This window comes from Rousettus aegyptiacus, unplaced genomic scaffold (assembly GCF_014176215.1).
Source record: "Rousettus aegyptiacus isolate mRouAeg1 unplaced genomic scaffold, mRouAeg1.p scaffold_m13_p_4, whole genome shotgun sequence".
NCBI lineage: Eukaryota > Metazoa > Chordata > Mammalia > Chiroptera > Pteropodidae > Rousettus > Rousettus aegyptiacus.
In genome coordinates this window covers 142381714-142400603 of record NW_023416307.1, presented here as the reverse complement: position 1 = coordinate 142400603, position 18890 = coordinate 142381714, and the positions used below count along the sequence as shown (strand labels likewise).

Genomic DNA, 18890 nt, shown 5'->3' with positions numbered 1-18890 from the left:
CTAAACCAGAAAAATATCCAGTAATAATAATAAGAACTGTGTACATTTCAGGAAATTAAAATACAGAACTTGACTGAAGGCTGCTTCTAAACTGAACAGTCAATAAAAGCATTTAATCTGGGATCTGAAAGGCAAGAAGAAACTATTCATGCTAAGATCAGGCAGGCTGAGGGGAAGAATGGAGGCAAAGGAAACAGCTCTTAACAAGGCTTTGGCATGTTGGAACAACAGAAAGAAGGCCATTGAGGCTTGACTGTGAAAGGGAAAGAGAGAGAGAGTGATGGAAGATGAGGTCATAGAGTTGGGCAGGGACCAGGTGGGTGGTCGGTAGTAAGGGTGGCTTCTAAAGGGCAAATTCAGATGATGGTTCAAGTCGCTGAGGACTTACATTAAAATGGTGGAGAAATCAAAAAGTCAATCAAGTCAGTGAAGAACCATATGAAGATATTTAGGGAGCAAGGTAAAGGAAGACTTGGGACACTGGGCTATAGCAAAAGATTAGATTTCAACTAGGAGGAAGAGGATGGGTATGAACATTTGGGGATCCAGGATCTCACCATGAAGCAGCATAGTACACAAGAGAGACAGTAATGTCTGGTGGAATAACTGACTAGTTAGTGGGCAGGAGCTGAGAGAGAAGTACAGTTCTGCAAAAACTCAAGAGCAATGTGGCTACCTAGAGGTGGCCTTTTGGGCAGTGCCTGGTCATTACTAGTACTTGTGAGCAGATTACCACCTCTCATATTTGGCCAGGTGATTTATTTCTGAGATCTTCCAAGTAGTAAAGTTAGAGCTATAATACCCCTCTTATATTAGAGCCAAGACTGGGGCAGGCCTTTTTCTGCAGGACTGTGATCTCAGTGGATCCAACTGTGTAAAGTTGAAGAAGGCAGAGGTATGGATAAAAAGTGATGAGTCCAGACATATTCTCTCAATGCTTTTAAACTCAACTTTGCCTAATCCTACCACTCATCCTAAATATCAGTTTAATTTAGAATATACTTTTTAAGAATAACTACCAACACTCAAGTAAATATGAAAAACCATATACCAGGCAAGTTGCTTCTATTATCCCTAATCCTTGAAACCAATTCTTTTAGAGAATAAAATACTGAAAGCCAAAAATTATAGTAAATGATCAGAATTAAGTTCTTAAGATCACTTTTCCCCATTATAACAGATAGTACACAGAAGCATGCAAATATTAAGAGTGGCCTATGAAAAGAAAAAGTGTCTCTATTCACCTTTATAAGTTAATAAATATAAGAATGTATGTTTTCAAATGTATGGACCCAGCACAAAAGGTCCAAAATCCATTCAACTTAATTTGGTACTCTGATTTATATTTTTCCTCTGATATGTCCTTAAGAATATATTCATGTCAACAGAATTTATTCTTCGAGGTTTTTTTCAAGAAGTGTCACCTGGGCTAACAGGTTAAAAAGAGAAATTAAATGAGAGGGAAGTTCACTTTTAAAGTTAAGCAAAAAAGATAGATTTTATAATGCAGATACACACTTCTTAAATTAAACTAAGGAAGGGGCCAAGGAGGTTAAGATTTGATGAATTTTCACTCTAACATTAACACCTGAACTCAATACCAAGTACCACATTTCAGGGGAAAATATCACAAAGGAGAATCACCACACCAGGCTGTGGAATATTTCTGAACTGTGAACTTAGTCTTTTGAGTCATGTCAATTGTCAAGATCAAGAGATAGTCAGATTCCAACAAAAGGTTATAGCCTTAACTTCACAAAGAAAGGTCAAGCCCTGGTGATTTCAAAGTTCCTTTCAGTTCTATACAATTCTCTAGTCGCCTTTCCTAGTGAATGAACAGCAGGTAAAGTTCTCAGAGCAGCAGCAAATGGATGTTCATTTAGGCCTGGCTGTTGGCTGTTCAGGGAACCCATCATCTGACTGTTTGGTGGTCAATGGTTGCTCCCCAGTTCTGCAGATTCATGAATTAGTCATTTTCAGCACACACTGAAATGATCAGAATCCAGGAGATGGACTCAACCTAAAGCAATTCCATGAGACTAATGTTTAAACAAGATGGTCAATTTATCAATAGACAACAGATATTCTTATGGTCAGTAGTTTCATCTTTTGTAGAAAATATAGGAAGTTTGTTTCTAAAAATGCAATTGAATCTGAATCTTAAAAACAAAACAAAACAAAACAAAAACATAAATCAGTGTCTTAACAAGTCTTCCAGAGAATTCTTATGCATGCTAAAGTTTCAAAACCAGTGCCCTAAAATACAATTTGAAAATGAAATGCCACATAAAACAATCAATTAGTCAAACAAACGAATAAAAATTAATCATTTAAAAGGTATACCAAGAAATAGAACTTAATCGATGGTCTCTTTCTAAATAAAATTTTTCAAAAATGGTTCACATAAAAGAATCATTAGAATAAAATAGGGAGTAAAAGGCAGGGGAAAACTGCATGTAAGGATAAAATTTTAACCTGGAAAAGAAAATTTCAGACTTCAAAATGGGTTAAGTGGGTAAGTAAGAGGTAGATGGGGATATAAGGGGTCAAATATACAATGATGGAAGGAAATCTAACTTTGGGTGGTGAACACAATGCAATATATACAACATACTGTTAAACTGCATACTTGAAACTGATTTTAATCAGTTATCCCAATAACTTAAAAATAAATAAAATAAATAAAATAAAATAAAATAAAATAGATTAAGTTCCTACTAGCTAAATGTTCTAAACTTTACCACTCAAATACTTTTGCTAGTAACTAATTCTTTTCTGAACATTTAAAAGAGCCTCGCCATGCTGAGGACAATCTCAAACCATAAGAAACATGTCACAGACAGGATGGGAGGAGAATAAAGCTCTCTTTATCATGCCCTTCTACAATCGCTGTTTTGTCCTCACTCAGACAATCTCATTCACGTTTAGAACTTCAAATGTGACCTCCATGTAGATAATACTGAAATATCTATTTTTATCATTGGATTCAAATCTTGCTTCAGCTCTCTCTTCCTCCTTGACTAAAACACATTTCCACTTGGGTGTTCCATTGTTGCCTCAAAGCTGTCATGTTTAAAAATAGATCATTGTCTATGGCCATGTCACCTTTAACAAGCCCGATCTCATCTGATCTCAAAAGCTAAGCAGGGTCAGACCTGGTTAGTACTTGGATGGGAGACCACCTAGGAAGACCAGGTGCTGTAGGTGTAAAAAAATAAAAAATAAGTAAAAATAAAAAATAAGGGATTATAAACTGACAAGATCCTTGCAATCCGTGAGGTCAACCAAGGGTTGTCTCACCTAAAAAAAAATAAAAAGATATAAAAACTAAAAAGATATAAAAAGATATAAAATAAAAAGCTTAAAAAATAAAAAAAATAAAAAATAAAAATGGATCATTATCTTTATTTTCAGATCATTCTCAGGAGCGTATCTCCAACCTTGGCATCCTTCACTACATTGGCCTTTCTCTGGCCCCTGATGTTTTGTGTTTTTCTATTGCTTACTTGGGTTTAACTTGACTTCCTAAATGTTACCTTTTGCTCCATTGCATCCTGTGAAATACTAGAAATAATTTCAAAGTGCCCCTTTCTCCTATATATTACTTCTTTCTCAATTAAACTACTTGTAATGTTGTCAAGATCCTACATGTTTGCTTGCTTCCTCTTAATTTATTATTTTTTGAAACAACTTCATTTTCAGTGTTAATTGTATGCAATGATCATCAATTCATATTCAAAAACATCTAAAAATGCCTGTTATTCCAAAAACCCAGAAAAACTTTTTCTATATTTTTCTAGAAATAAATATGAACATAAGCCTAAACACACACACACATACATACACAGATTTTAAAGATAGGTTTGGAATCATATTATAACACTGTTTTATAGCTTTTTTTTAACCAAACAATATGTCATTTTCCCTAGTCAATCTATCCATATTCATTGATTTCATGGCTGCATAGTGGTTCTTTGTAAAGATATAACAGCATTTATTTAATCTACTCCCCATCGATGGACATTTAGATTGCTTACAATCTTTTCTACTAAAAACATGCTACAATAAACAGCTTTGTGCATACGCACTTTAACCCTTTAGAAAATATTTCTAGAATTTGCTGCATAAAAACACATGGACATTTTTAAAGTTTTTAATACCTTCTTTAAAACTGGATCTAAACTCCACCAATCTGCTAATACTCCCCTGAGCATGAACAGAGTCAGGAGTGGCTGTCTCTCTATACCTCAATCCACCCTGGTTGCTAGGAAATGTCTAACTTTTTAAAAATCTAGCAAGTGAAAATAATACCTCACTGTTATCTTAGTCACCATTTCTTTGATTATTAGTGACATTCTTTGGAGTGCTTGTTAGCTATTCCTATTTCCTCATTTATGAGTTTTTGTTCCTTTTAATACTGGAGTGCTTTCTTTTTCTTTTATTCCTATTAAGTAGTAGAACCATGTTTTATATCTAGAGTATTAAACCTTTGTAATGTTATGCTGCAAATCTTTTTTATGAGTGTTTATTTGCTTTTTATTTTACATTGTAATAGGGCTTTGCTAGATGAAGATTTATAAATACGCCTGTAGTCAAAATGTGGAAATTTCATAAAAACAATAAAAAACTTCAAATCTATCATTCCTTTCATTTAGGGTTTATGCCTTTGGAATGAAGCTTAGAAAACCACTCCTTGCATAAAAATTAAACAATTTTTCACTTTTTCTCTTTTCTGACCTCTTAAGGCCTTCCAATAAGTGCTGCACCCTGGCTACTCAATCTATTCCCTCCCTGATTCTCTGATCCAGCTAAGTCTGACTTCTTGCTACCCCATCTCCTCATGATCCCAGCCTCATGCCTGTGTTATGTTTCTGCTTTTATTCCCACAGGAATACCCTCCCATCACTCCCAGACTTAACGAATGCACTGAATGCCCGGTTCCTTTGTCTTTCTCAAGACTGAGACCCAAGAATCTTCTTCCTTAATGTCTCTTCTTGACCTAACAGTTCTGGTCCTTTTTCTTCGTTTCAAGTCACTACCACAACACTAAGCATTTAATTACTTCCGTTTGTTCCATGTGTTGCCTCTGCTTCCTCAAATAAATTATCAACTTCTGAAGAGGAAGAATCACATTATAACCTCCTTCTGTCCTGTCTAAACCATTCCACACAGTGTTGACCTAAGGGAGACCTCCATAAACATGTATTAATTGATACATCTTACTTCTCATTCTGAAATTCTAAGTTCTAAATCTCTTCTTAATAACTGTAGAATATGATATAAATGAGTACAACACTGGACTACAAGGTACTGTAATTCAGTATCACACAAATGCTGAAAAACTTTCCCAAAAAGTTTAAAGGCCAAACATATACAAAGGTATGGGAGAAGACAGATGTTCTCAACACTTGTTTTTCTGTCATTGTTATTGTTGTTGTTGAATCAATATTGGTTTAAGAGTAAACATGTGAATAAACAAGAATAAAGCAAATGTTTAAAGTATCTTTGGAATTAAAAGTAAAATATTATTTTGAAGTTAAAAAGGAATAAAGAAAACTATAAGAGAACCATGGATGAATATGGAGTAGGTTTTATTAATTTTTCTGAGGATTTTAAAATCAATTTGAGAACTTTCAGAAGGCAAGACCATTTATTCTTCACTTAGAAGATAACTCATCAGTACTGACTATATTCATGTCAAAGTTATAGGAGCTGAGAACCATACAAAGACAAGAACTTTTTTTCTCTGGGAGCTAATGACAGATACCAAAGGGAATAAAAAATGGTTCAGTGTCCAAAGAGTATTTATCAGTGTTATTAGGATTCAAGATATGGAACAGGAGCTTCCATGTACACAATTCATATTTATTAAGCACCTATTATATGCACCTACTATATTACTACTAGTCTAATATTGATTGTCAAGACATCCTTATCAAATAAGTGAATATTCTTGTGATGAGAAAAAATGTCAAAAAAAAATATATATATATATATATGAAAAGGTAAGGAAATCCTTGAAAAAAATGGCATTAAAGCAAATATTGAGCATCCCTGAAGACTTGTGAGATGATCTTTGCATTTTTGAAGCATGAAAAGCTTGCTTAGGTAGCCACCGTAGTTGGAAGAAGATTAACAAAAGGATAAAATTAAAGTTTAACAATGCTACATGTGAGCAAGTTTGAAGGATATTTGAAAGCTCAATGGAAGCTGGAGAAACTAAAACAAAACTTAATTCCTTCATTCCCTATGAATTGTCTAGAAAAGTATCTGGTTAAAACCCAATACTCCACCCAGAGCCAGCGCTGGCCTCACTGGAAGCATTTTAAATATGAGGATTAGCTCTAGGGAAGCAAGAGCTGACACGCTATAAACTGTCTGCAAAAATGACACCACTTACCTTCTCTAATTTAGTTACTTTAGGGGGAAAAAGGCATCCTGGGAGCATAAATGAGGAAAGTGCAAGTACTGTGAAATATAGCAATGTAAAAACCAGACAATTTCCCAATAGATTCATCTCGGACTGCAGGGTGAGAATTCTATGGAGTGCGGAGACAGACGTGCACTGCTTTCCAAAACAAAACAATAATAAAAAAATATATCATGTAGGAAGTATGAGAAATATTGAAAGCAAAGCTCTTTACATGATTTCGGTCCAGCTGACTGCAGGGATGGATGCCAGAGAAACTTAATGGAAGCACAAAGATATGTTTCAATGAATAGCATTGATCTAAGCTATCATAAGGATTTGTGCTCCTTGATATTCATGAATGAAGTCAATTTTGGGCCTTTCAGTCACCCTCTCCTTACCATCATCACTGATAACAATCTCTTCGAGTTAATGGTTCTTATTTATATTTTATCATCTTCGTAATATGTAATATGCAGTACATTGGAACACAGTAGTACTAGTCTAATATTGATCGTCAAGATATTCTTATCAAATAACTAAATATTCTTGTGATGCAAAGAACAGCAAGAAACAAATGAAAAAAAAAATGGAAGAAGACCCTGGGGAAATGCTATTAAAGCAAGTTCTAGAATTTAAAAATCATGCCTCTGACAACCATTCTTAGCACACTCAGAGTGCTTTCAACTAACCAAAGTTCTGTTTTCATTTCTGATTATTAAATTCCTTTTCCAGACTTTGTTAAAGTGTTTCTACTTATACTAAATATATATAAAGTATGAAGTATATTATACCATTGATATTTAAACATGGGTAAAAAAAATGGTGAATATTCTAGGGTCAAAAGAGAAAATGATGAACTGCTTGATGTATTGAACTAATATCCCTACCCCACCTCACATACACCAAAGTTAATTTTTTAAAGGTATCCTTACAGGTCCATATTTCGGAAAACTCCATGAGTTTCCAAAGAAATACATGGAACATAGCCATCAAACTTTGAAACCGGTGATTAAGTTCTATAAAATGTGAATATATAAAAGAGAATTAAGTGTTATTAGAAATATGTGTCCTTGGTCTAACTTTTCTTACTAAAAGAGCAAACGAGCTTCATGATCTACTTCTAGACAGAATTTAGTTAGTAAATATTTCTATATCAGCCCAGAATAACAACTTCTGTGGGCAAATTTTTGTTTTATTCTTTTCATTTTCTGGTTTTGATTTAATTAAAATTGATATGAGTAGTGAGATACAAGACAAGCACAGAAGAAAAAAATAAAATAAAATCAGATTTTGCCTAGGTTTGTTGGATTTTGCAGTCACTTTTTCCAGCTCAATTAATAAACCATGACATTTCCCCTATGGTCAAGTAGCACCAAACAAGTCCAACAGATGAGGGTTCTCACAAAACACAAGTTTGCAGTATTGCCAAGATAATAATGCGAAAAAATAATAAAAGTCTGATGCTAAAACCCTTGAGATAAAATATTTGCTCTATGACAAAAATGCCTAAGTGGGATTCCAATCAATTAGGAAGATGTGAGCTGCTTAAAGCTGTCCTTGCTTGTTGACCTTTCAACTCGGAATATGAGGTGACAGACAAAGGAAATCATCCTGGAACCCAAGTGCACCCAACATGAAACAGATGAGAAGCAATGAAATAATAATACCACAGACCCCGAGCATATGTTGGGAGCTGAATGACGGTGTCACAAAGGCAACGAGACATTTCTGCTTCTCCCAAATGCTAGGGGTTCCCTTTCAGCTCAAACCTCAGAAAGTTCATCTGTTCACCAAAATGAGCAGACTACTGCCCTTATTACCAAAACACAAAGAGGCAGGCCAATTCTGCAGGATGCAGAATCTTCCACTTAGGAATCGAAGCAGAGATGTCAATCCTTGTGTAATAAGAAACATGTCAAGGCATTTTTCAGCATTTAAAAGGAAGTAAACCTGCTTTGAAGATCATTGATTAAATTTCCAATATTCAAATGAATACCTTGTACATATATTGCAGCATTATTCATAATAATGAAACAGTGGCAAAAAATCCATGCCCAGTGATGAACAACACTTGCATAAAATGTAATGAAAACACACTAGGAGCAGTTACCTTGACAATAAAAAACAAATATATATATTTACATATATATATCTAATGTGTGTGTGTATATATCCATATGTACATATATACACATATATATGTGTATGTGTGTGTATATATATACACATATATATGTATATGTGTGTATGTGTATGTGTGTATGCATGTATGCATATGTGTGTGTGTGTGTGTGTGTGTGTATATATACATCCATATATATATATATATATATATATATATATATATATATATATATATAAAATGACCTGGTGAGAATTCACGAAGTACCCTTTGCATTGAAAAAAAGGAGTAAAATAACCTATTCAGTATGATCTCATAAGTTATAGATCTGATTGCATGTTTGCATGAGTATGAAAAATGCTACAGGACACATATGATTTTGTTATTAATATTGGTATTTATAAGAGTTCTTGACAAAATGATGTATGTCCAAAGAGATTATTAATATCTTTATTATATATCTTGAATTGTTTCACTACTTACAATGAGTATGGATTATTCTGCAATAGAAAAATTTACAAAATATTGAGGAACTACATATGTAGAAACTCTATTTTCTATGAACAGTATTAAGAACATTGATGCAAAAAGGAATATAATAGAGAAAAAAAATAACACAAACATAGGAGAACAAACATAAAAGAATCAGCGTAACTTGGAAAAATCAAGAGGCACCCAAACCAAACACACAATTTGTTCTCTTGGCCACAGTTGGGTTATGGTTGTCACACATTCCTTAGTGAGGAAGGCTTTGAAGTTTATATCAGAATCCCATTTTATATCATGTATCATTACTTTAGACATATATTTATACCTACTTAATCATATAAAGAAACTGTAATCTCTTTGAAATAGGAATTTTGCCATTCTTTCCTGAACTCTGAAGTTATCTTTTCAAAATTTTGACTTAGTAAAATCCTTGTCAGTATTATTACATAACATTATATGGCATGAATAGATTATGTATGACTATGTACTCAAGATCCTCTGTCTTGAATAAGCAAAAATGGACAAAAAGGCAGATCTAACACTCAACCCATCTCCTAGCACCTTAAACTAAATTCACCTCCTTATATGCCCAACTATCTGCCAACCCAAGAAAGGAAGCCACATATACAAGCTGATATTCTTGGCAACCACTCAGGAATGGGCTCTCTAATTCCCGCCAAACCACCACCACTGCCATTTAGCCCTGACCTACTTGCTTACTCTCATCCCCAAGTTCCAAATACTAGCTACTTATGCTGTCTTTGAAATCCACTTCTGTCCCTCCCTGAGTTGGCATGTGTTCTTGAGCTCTTGCCAGTATCTTGGAATGCAACATTGTGGCTGCATTTTTTTTTTCTTTTCTGTTCCATCCCTTCCCTTTCCTCCTCTTTTTGTATCACAGTTTCTGACTTGGCTCACTTTCTGCTATCATAGTGTATCCCATTAGCTAAGGATGTATTCCAACTCCAGCCAACAGCCAGTCCTAGGGTACCTGGCCCAGTGTCTCACTTACTTCAGGGGTAAAGGTGGGGCAGAGAGAGACTGCATCAATTGTACATGTAAAGAAAGATATTTTAACAAGACTTACTTCTGCTACACAAAATGACTTGACATAAAGCATCACAGAGGCGAAGATGACCTTAAGCTACTCTGGTTTAAAAATTGTTGCCTTTAGCAATAGAGTAATGCACGAGATACACAAGACAACAGAGAGTAATGCACTCTGAAAACCTTTCATTATGCACTCACTCTGCATCAGGCACTCCACTGGCTACTTCAGGGCATTCAAAGATGAAGACCCTGTGGGGCTGGTTCTCAAGGGTTTCAAAAAAATAACTCTGACACAAATGCAATCCTGATGAGTATGTTCAAAAGCCAGAAATAAACTTACAGCCAAGGCAAAAAAAAAAAAAAAAAAAAAAATAAGGTTAAAACCCAAACTCACTCTACCTTGAACATAAATGAAAAAAAATATTAAAAGTAATAACTAAAATGATAAGAGAGAACTGAAAGAGCAAAAGAGGAAGCAGAGATTTAGGAACTAAAGGCAAGGAGGCAATGAAAGCAAATCCACAGAAGAAAACTTGAGGTTAGGAGAAAGGGGTAAACAAGAAACAATGGGAATAGAAAGTGATACAGAAAGGAAAGAATTAGTTCCCCGGGAAGGACAGTCTGGGAAAGGCAGGCAGACGTGAAAGATGTAATGTAAAAGCAAGGTCACTTCAGACAGCCATCCTAAATGGAATAAGGACAGGGAATAAAGTGAACCTGGCAAAAATGATGGACCATGAATAGTGACAATAATAGCTAATCTTTCTTGATCTCTACTGACCCAAATTCCTCAATGGCCATCTTGAAATCTAGAGTCTCTTTCACCAGGTCCCACCCTCCGACACACATGTGCTGAGAGTCCAGGGCATTAAGCAAGACCCGCACACACTTCCTCAAGCCAACCATTCCATGCATCCTAGGCTGCTACCTGGTTAATACTTTGCACTGTGTGATTCTTAAGCCAATACAGCTCTGCTGGGTTTATAACTTATGCTGTCATTTTCCCCTCTCAAAGTCAGATCCTTCTACACAGAAAAGTGTAGCTTCACTCGTAATTATATTTTTGAACTTACATGGATTTTATATTAACATTTAATATACAGAATTTCAAAACTATGTCTCAAAATTTGATTCCAAAGACTTTCTGAAAAACAGTATAGTTTCTAGTCAAAAGCATCAATAACACTTTTATCCAGGTCCTCTCTAAGACCCTGTGATGGGTAAGCCAGGACAATGAAAGCAAACGTTGGAAGTTACTAAGTGCTTTGACAGGTGAATAAACAAAACAAAGCACTACCTTCTCCTCATAAGCACTGATTTTTTTTTCCCCCTCACAGGACACCAAAAGCTTCAACCATATAACTCCTCCATATTGAGTTCTATATTCATGTTAAAAAGTTTTTCCCAAAGATGGTTCTTCAATTTGTAAAAGCTACCTTTTCCTTGCCAAACAACTCTTAACCTTTGCCTTTTGAAAGGAAAAAAAAGAAGTCAAATTCCAGAAATTTTCAAAAGAAGATTAAAACCTGAAAACCTTAGCCTTCCATTTTTTTCTTCTCTTTGTTTTAACTTTCTTAGTGCTTTTCACAAAGCACTTATCAATTAAAATTGTAAAACTGTCATTCTTTTTTTTATATCATGTCACTGACAGCCTCATTATTAAAGTTTGAGGATCATTAGAATCTCTACAGTATAAACAATTATTATAAATTTATTTGGGAAAAATTAAAATCAATTGATAAGATTTCTAAAGGATGCTACCAAGAATAGCAAGAAAAGAGTAGATACCTAACTCAAGTAATGCATAATCAGTACATTTCAGATCATCGAAAGCTATTACACTTTTTAAAGAAAGCAAAAATTAGTCATTCCTATTTTGGTGAGACTCATTCTTTGCTGCTAAAAACTAGCAGAAAAATGTGTGTGTGTGTGTGTGTGTGTGTGTGTGTGTGTGTGTGTGAGTGTGTGTGTATTAGAACTGGAAAGAACAGGTGTATGTCTCCTGAAGACCACTTTGCCCCTTTAAATTTCTCTGTGGTCATTTAGCCACAGAGAAAATCAAAACCATTGAAATAATCCTTAAACTTTCCAGAAGTGTGTGTGTGGGAGTAGGGAGATGTATGTGTACGCATTTTATGCATGAGAGAGGTAAGTCAAAACTGAGTCATTGAATCTACTGATGAAATTTAGTGAGATCTGGCTGGAGGGCTGGGAAGAAAAATTTAGTAATTAGATGGAGAATCAAAATAATGGGTGATGATGAGAATTCTCCCTCCTTAAATGGGGGGAGGGAGTGAATTCTCATGTGTGGACATATTAATGGAGCTAGACAGTCAAATAAAACTCCTTGATTAAGGTGGGAGGAAATAGCCATGCTCTGGGCCTGGCATTCTGATTTTCTTCTATGACTGGCATAAAAACAAAAATGAAGGAAGACATCATGCTTGGCTTAGGACTGGAAAAACAGTGTTTTCAGGATGCCCAACCCCGTGTGAAAGTAATGGTGGGTCTGGTTGGAGTGTGCATACACAAAGATACATGTGTTCTTTAATAGTCAAAAAGATTCTATAGGGCTGAGAGAGACCTCTGGATATCAAGAGAAATTATCCCAGGTGACTAACCATAAACAGCGAGGAACAGAAGGAGCTGGCAGTTATAATGCACGTAACGAACCCATGATCCTAGGTGGAGACAGAAGAATTTAGAAAGATTAGGCCATAAAATAAATATTGTGCCACTGATTTTCCTCTTGCTTCTGCCCCTAAGCTGGGAGCCCAAGGAAACACCTGTTACGTTCAACTGCTTTCTTTTTGCAATTGGTAAACAATTCTACCATTTGCACAATGAAAAAATTCTGTGAACCTGGCACCCAGATCTGGAACTCTGGATTGCTCTCTTTGCCAAAGGTCAATCCAATGTGTCTGCTTTTGACATAGTTTAGCCAAAGAATGTTAATGACATTTTCCGATACGCTCCACTGTTCTACCACGTGCCTCACTCCGGAAATTTGGGATTACTAAAATACAGACATATCTTGAATGCCAAAAGGCCACAATAGGTGGAGAGATGGCCAGTTTTTTAGGCTCTCTGACCACTTTTGGAGACTCAAAAAAAAACACTAATGAGAAGAGAAAAATATGTTGCCTCCAAACTAAAAAAAAACTGTGAAATCTAAATTAATATAATTTTTTTTGCATATTTACAAAACACAGTGCATTGTCAACTTTCTTCATTGTTCTACCTAGTCATCTGATAACCCTTTCTGTATCTCAGGAGAATCTGTAGATTAAATTTTTTTCACTTTACAAGAAAACCCATATATGCAAGATGATGGTTTAAAAATCACAGGAGCACATAAATGAATTTATTTGTACTCAGAAAGTTTCAAAAAAAATTTATAAAAACTCTTTCAACATTTTATTGCAAAAAAAAATCTAATTTGAAGTGTGGAATGTAAGTGCATTTTGATAGGTTGGTTAGGATGTGGAATGGGGGTGTCTAAGAGTATCCAGAAAATACAGAGGCATTAAAATGACCCTTCATTTCTCCTATTGTTAAAGGAAGTCACTAAATGTAGAGGAAGAATCTTCCATGTTCATTGACCTATTCCTTCCATCACTAACATGAACTCAAGTTGTCCTAACATTTAAAAATAAAGTTTAAAGGCAGTGGTTAACTTTTTGGAATAAATTGAGAAAAGAACATCAGAATTTTATACTTTTCAGAATTCTCTATCTACCATTAGATTAAAATATCCTTATATCTAAAAGCGCAGTTTGAATTTGTGTGCAGGGTGATAGACAAGAGACCTAAGGGATGAAAGCCAAGATCAAGGTTCATCGAGGAGCTGTCACAACTTTCAAGGGACTAGGATCAGATCAAAAAAAAAAAAGTGTTTTTCTCATCTCTCAGGAAGAAATTAAACATACCATCATATTTTACATATGTGTGTGTATGTGTGTGTGTGTGTGGTATGCAGGAAAACAGTCTCTGAAGTTTTATTCCAAATTGTGTACACACTTCTTCAAATACTTCATCTGCTTAAAAGTATTTGGGAGTTTAAAAGTAAATTTGCTTGTATTTTAGGTTACCTTAGTTTTAAGTTATATCCAGATGCTACCATCCAATTTGTGTGAATGATAAGTTTTAAAAGGAGAAACATGGCAACATGAGTTTATAGACATTGATAAAAGCTTCAAATATGACTTGCATACATAAGAAAAGCTTTTAAGGTATCTTAACCAGTTCCAGAAAACCAGATAGTTAGCATTCTGTTTTCCATTTTCCTTTTCATTAAATTGTCATCAATCAGCAATTTAACCAAGATAAATAGACAGCAGTAGACTAGATAAAAATAGGAAGACTTCTCAAAAACTCCTCATTAAATTCTATGCATGATCCGTATTCATTTTGAAAACTATCAGCTAAGAATGAGATAACCAAAAGATCATATGCTTCTAGCATACTGAGTGCAATGTATAGCAATTTCTCAATGGTACAATATAATGATAGGAAAGCTAATTCTAAAACAAATTAAAAATTGGTTCCTCAAATTACTACTAATATCTAGAATATAAGATTTATTTTTTCTATTATACTTCAGTTTTCACACAACAGGAAAAAAATTTACTATGGTTGCCTTGACTATATATGTAGTCTAGTTTATTTTTTCTTTTATCATTCATATAAGCAAAATTCGAGGTTCCATTTACTTTCATTGATTCAGCTAACAGGTTCTTTAGGGGGAACCAGAAAGGCACCTAGCAAGAAAAAGAATTAAAAATGATGCTTTTGTTTATATGTTCTGGAAAAGTTACTATTTTCCTCCTACAATACTATACATATAGTATAATTACTATAGCATTTCTTTTCCATGCTTTAAAAGCTACTACTCAGAAATTTAGGAATTTGCAAGGTTTGCAATCTCCAGTCAAAATAGTGTTTCATCCATCAATTGTTATTTCCATATTTATACTAGCTCTTGGATTCATTCATGAAACTAGGGTTGTCAGGATCTTAAAGAGGCAATCCTATTTCTTTCATTAGGTAACTGGTTTAGCCAAACATATGCAAAACATTCAGCTCTTATACCACCTATAGAGAGAAAGTTAAATGAGAAAAAGCAAGCATCAGGCTGTCACTACTAAGTTTTTGCATAAGTCCTAATTTTACCCACTCGAAGGAAAAAACTAACTGCAACAACAAAGCCAGCAATGATAATGATTAAATGATGCCTGTCATTTTGTCCCATCCCTGGGAACTGCTCTCCACCCACTCCCAAGTGATAGATGTGTTTCTCTTCGTACACTGGATTTAGTTGCGTCAAAGGATATAGACTGATAAATTTGTCAAATTGCTAGAGTCGACAAAGCAGCATTTGATCTGCTCTGTAGTAAGCATTGGGGACCCAAACAAAAACCCATCAATGGCACAAAACCGAGGTCATCTCCCTATAGCACTAATATATCAAAGCAAGCTCATCTACCTCAAAGCAAGAGTCACAAAGGTAATGCTAAACCTGGAAGAGCTCTTAGACAAACTGACATAGAAACCAATTCATTGACACAGAAATCAGAGAATTTCTCCAAAGAAAAACAGAATCCATGTCTTATCTTTATTATCCATACTCTTGAAATTTGATCTTTATTTGAGGTTGATGTTCTAAATTACAACACTTTATCCAAATATCTGATTCCACATGGTATATATTTCCTGACTAATAAATCTACATTAAAAAAATTAATATGAACAAATTCTCTGCCAACAACTTGAAAAGGAAAAATTAAAAACACAGACAGAATCCAATTTATCTCTGTCCACTCCTCATTTTTTTCCTTTTTAAGATTGCTTTTTAGTGTTTGAAATCTATGGGTTTTCTCAAGGCCCTGAAAAGAATGATTTACTAATAAATTTTATTAGTATTAGTAATTCTATAGATTTATAAACTCTAGAGGTTTCATGAGTAAATATTCTTTTAAAAGACTACTTAAAACATCCATGACAAATAGAAACGTCTTTACTGCAGCATCCTTGTTAAAGAAATAGAAGCAAAAGTTGTGTCTCCTTGTAATTTTTAACTCTGGCAAAAAAAAAAAAAAAAAGAGAGCAATATTCATACAAAACTGATAATCATATTTTCAAATATCTTAAAAAAGAACCATACTGACTCCCATTTTGCCCTAAGTTGCTGATCCTCATTATCTGTCACTCTTTTGACTAGGGAAAAGTAGCCTGAAGGTTTTTACAATAGTTCCACCAAAAGTAGCAACCAGCAGAGAAGAAAAACATACATAATTTTAAAACAGAAACAAGACATTCACTTTTGCTCTTTGAATGTGCGCTACATGGGAGTACTTTTGATCTCTCCATTTGTATTGGTTACAGACCCACTCAGTAACTGTGTGTTTTCTAATTAAATGGCACTACATATTTAAGATTAAAAAAAAAAAAATTGGCATTATATTTGTTTCCATTTTCAGAAAGCACTTTTTAAAATCGTATCCAAAATAGTTCAGCATTTTCCCGACTACTGCAGAAAATAGTAACATATATCTCAATATACTTATTACAACACATGAAGACATTTTTGCTCTTGGTCTCTCTTCAGCTCCATCTGCCCTCTTGCTGTGCAACAGCTATAGCATAAAAATGTCTATTCTCACATGCTTTTGATATTACACTATTTAATCACATACAGCTGTGGCTTATGAGACTGTTACAAAACACAATTTTAATGTAGTACTCGAAGCCGATTTTGGATAAACATCAACCATTTAATCTGAATAAGAAGTCCAACACTAAAAAGATTTTCTTTTAAAGAAAAAGACTGGTTTTTCAGAATTTGGCATGAGTGTAATTATGACTGAGCTCTCTCTCTCTGCCAAAAAGACTGATAATGTCAAAAAGAATTGTGTAAAGTCATATTAGCGCAAAAAAAAAATGAAGCTTTCCAGAATTCCTGGAGCCAGAAAGACCTGGAATGAACTTAACACTGTCTCTTCTCTTCCATTGCCTCCTTCCTTGCAAATCACTACAACCTCCAACCTTCAAATAGCTTTTATTACTTAATAGAAATAATTTTTGGTTTTCATTCTATTATTATTGTTTCCAAATTGAGAGGAAGTAAAAGAAAAATATGTTCGAAAGATGCTATTAAGAGATATGTACATGGTATTTCCCTGAAGTTTGGAATTATCCTGGAGAGAAAAAAAACATGAACTTTTACATTTCTACTCCTCTTAAGCAGGCATTAAACTTAGTGTTGCAATAACAATGATAAAATTATAGCAAAGAAAAGACGATCTCAATGATGATAATGATTTGGGGGAGTAAAGAAGGGAAGAAAACCTGAAAAAGAAGGGTGTCCCCTTGTTTCTATTTTTCTCTCATTTAAAACCAATTAAAATCGAGGCAAACAAGGTTTATCATAGTTTCACGCTATCATGTTACCCTTCTGAAGTGAAAGAAATAGTTGGAGTTGTACCTAAAGTTTCAATTGCTGAAAGATTTTTAGAAAACCAGTTTTGTATGTTTCAGCCTTTCAAAGGAAAACAGAACTTGGGAGTTTTCAAGGCTTTTTTCAAGCTGGCAATTTACCAACTCTGGCTATCAATGCAAATCTGGCCAGGAAGTCCTAAGGAAATTCTAAACTCATTCCCTCCCTCTGCAAGATTTTCTACATTTTCATGTGCAAGAAGTGTGTTAAGGGGTTGTTTTGTTTTTGAAGGATCTGTACATTCACATCTCTAAGAACAGCCTCTGCCCCATAGAAGCCTCTCTATTATTTTACCGACTCCTCAGCCCTGTGTTTTCAAGTGTTTGCTCTTTCTATGGCACGATCAATTGGGCTCCAGCTACATTTTTAGTGATGGGCGCCAGTCCAGGCTGCAGATGGTTGGAAATTCAGCCTGAAATCAGTGTGCAGTTGATGAATTACTCCTTACACCTGACCCCGACTTCACACCAGGCTCTGAACACAGAGTACCACCAGCCAGAGAAACCCTGTCACAGTCCCACAGTCTGAACTCTTTGCTTCAAGATGTTTTGGGGAAGCAGATGGGATGCAGTAGACTGATGTAAGGGCAATGCGATGAGAAACTGTACCCTGGATTGATAGAAATAGTGAACTGGTAAAGGTGTGAAGACAGAATGACAAGCTTTCTGTGTGCGCTTGGGCAAACTGTAGTTTTATGAAGATGATTAAAGTTTTCCAAATATCACATATGAGAGAAATATCTAGTTCTCGTCTGTAAAATATCAATTCACCCAGCTGTGACCATATTCTACTCTTGCTTAGCTTTTCTAGTTTAACTAATTTGTTTTTCTAAGAACTACCTCCCCCCACCCCAACTACTCCAAATTCAGGCTGCAATTTACCCCGGGGACTCAAAATGCAATAGCAACAGGTCTGTTGCTTTGAATGGGCTCTGACAAAATTCTTGAGAAATATAAAGTTACAACTCAATCAAATATAATTACGTATATTATCATTATGCTAATAAACTTTTTTTTTTTTTTGTCCCTTTTCTCTAAAACCTGCTGATTATTCTGGGTGGCCTTCTAACAGCAAATTTATTTTTGATGAAACTTTTTTAAAATCCAGTATGTTTCTTATTTAAATGCTATGACATGTCACCAAGATTTCTTCATTACTCCTTAACCCAAAGCAATATTCCTATTTGAAATTGCTTCTCTTGGTAGGAAAAAAAAAATGGTCAAAAAGAAAATTAACAACTGACAACTTTCAGTGTGAAGTCTGGGAGAGTAAGCATATTATAACAATATTGCTACAAGGTATAGCTACAAATCAGCCACAGT

The 18890-nt window shown here is 34.7% G+C and overlaps 1 protein-coding gene and 1 pseudogene across 11 annotated transcripts in view; one reads left to right on the top strand and one right to left on the bottom strand.

Moving 5' to 3' along the window:
- The window catches only part of RBMS3 (RNA binding motif single stranded interacting protein 3), a 1178968-nt gene that overhangs the window by 602066 nt on the left and 558012 nt on the right, over positions 1-18890 (bottom strand). The window lies entirely within an intron of this gene.
- Positions 3089-3207, top strand: LOC118602741 (annotated as a pseudogene).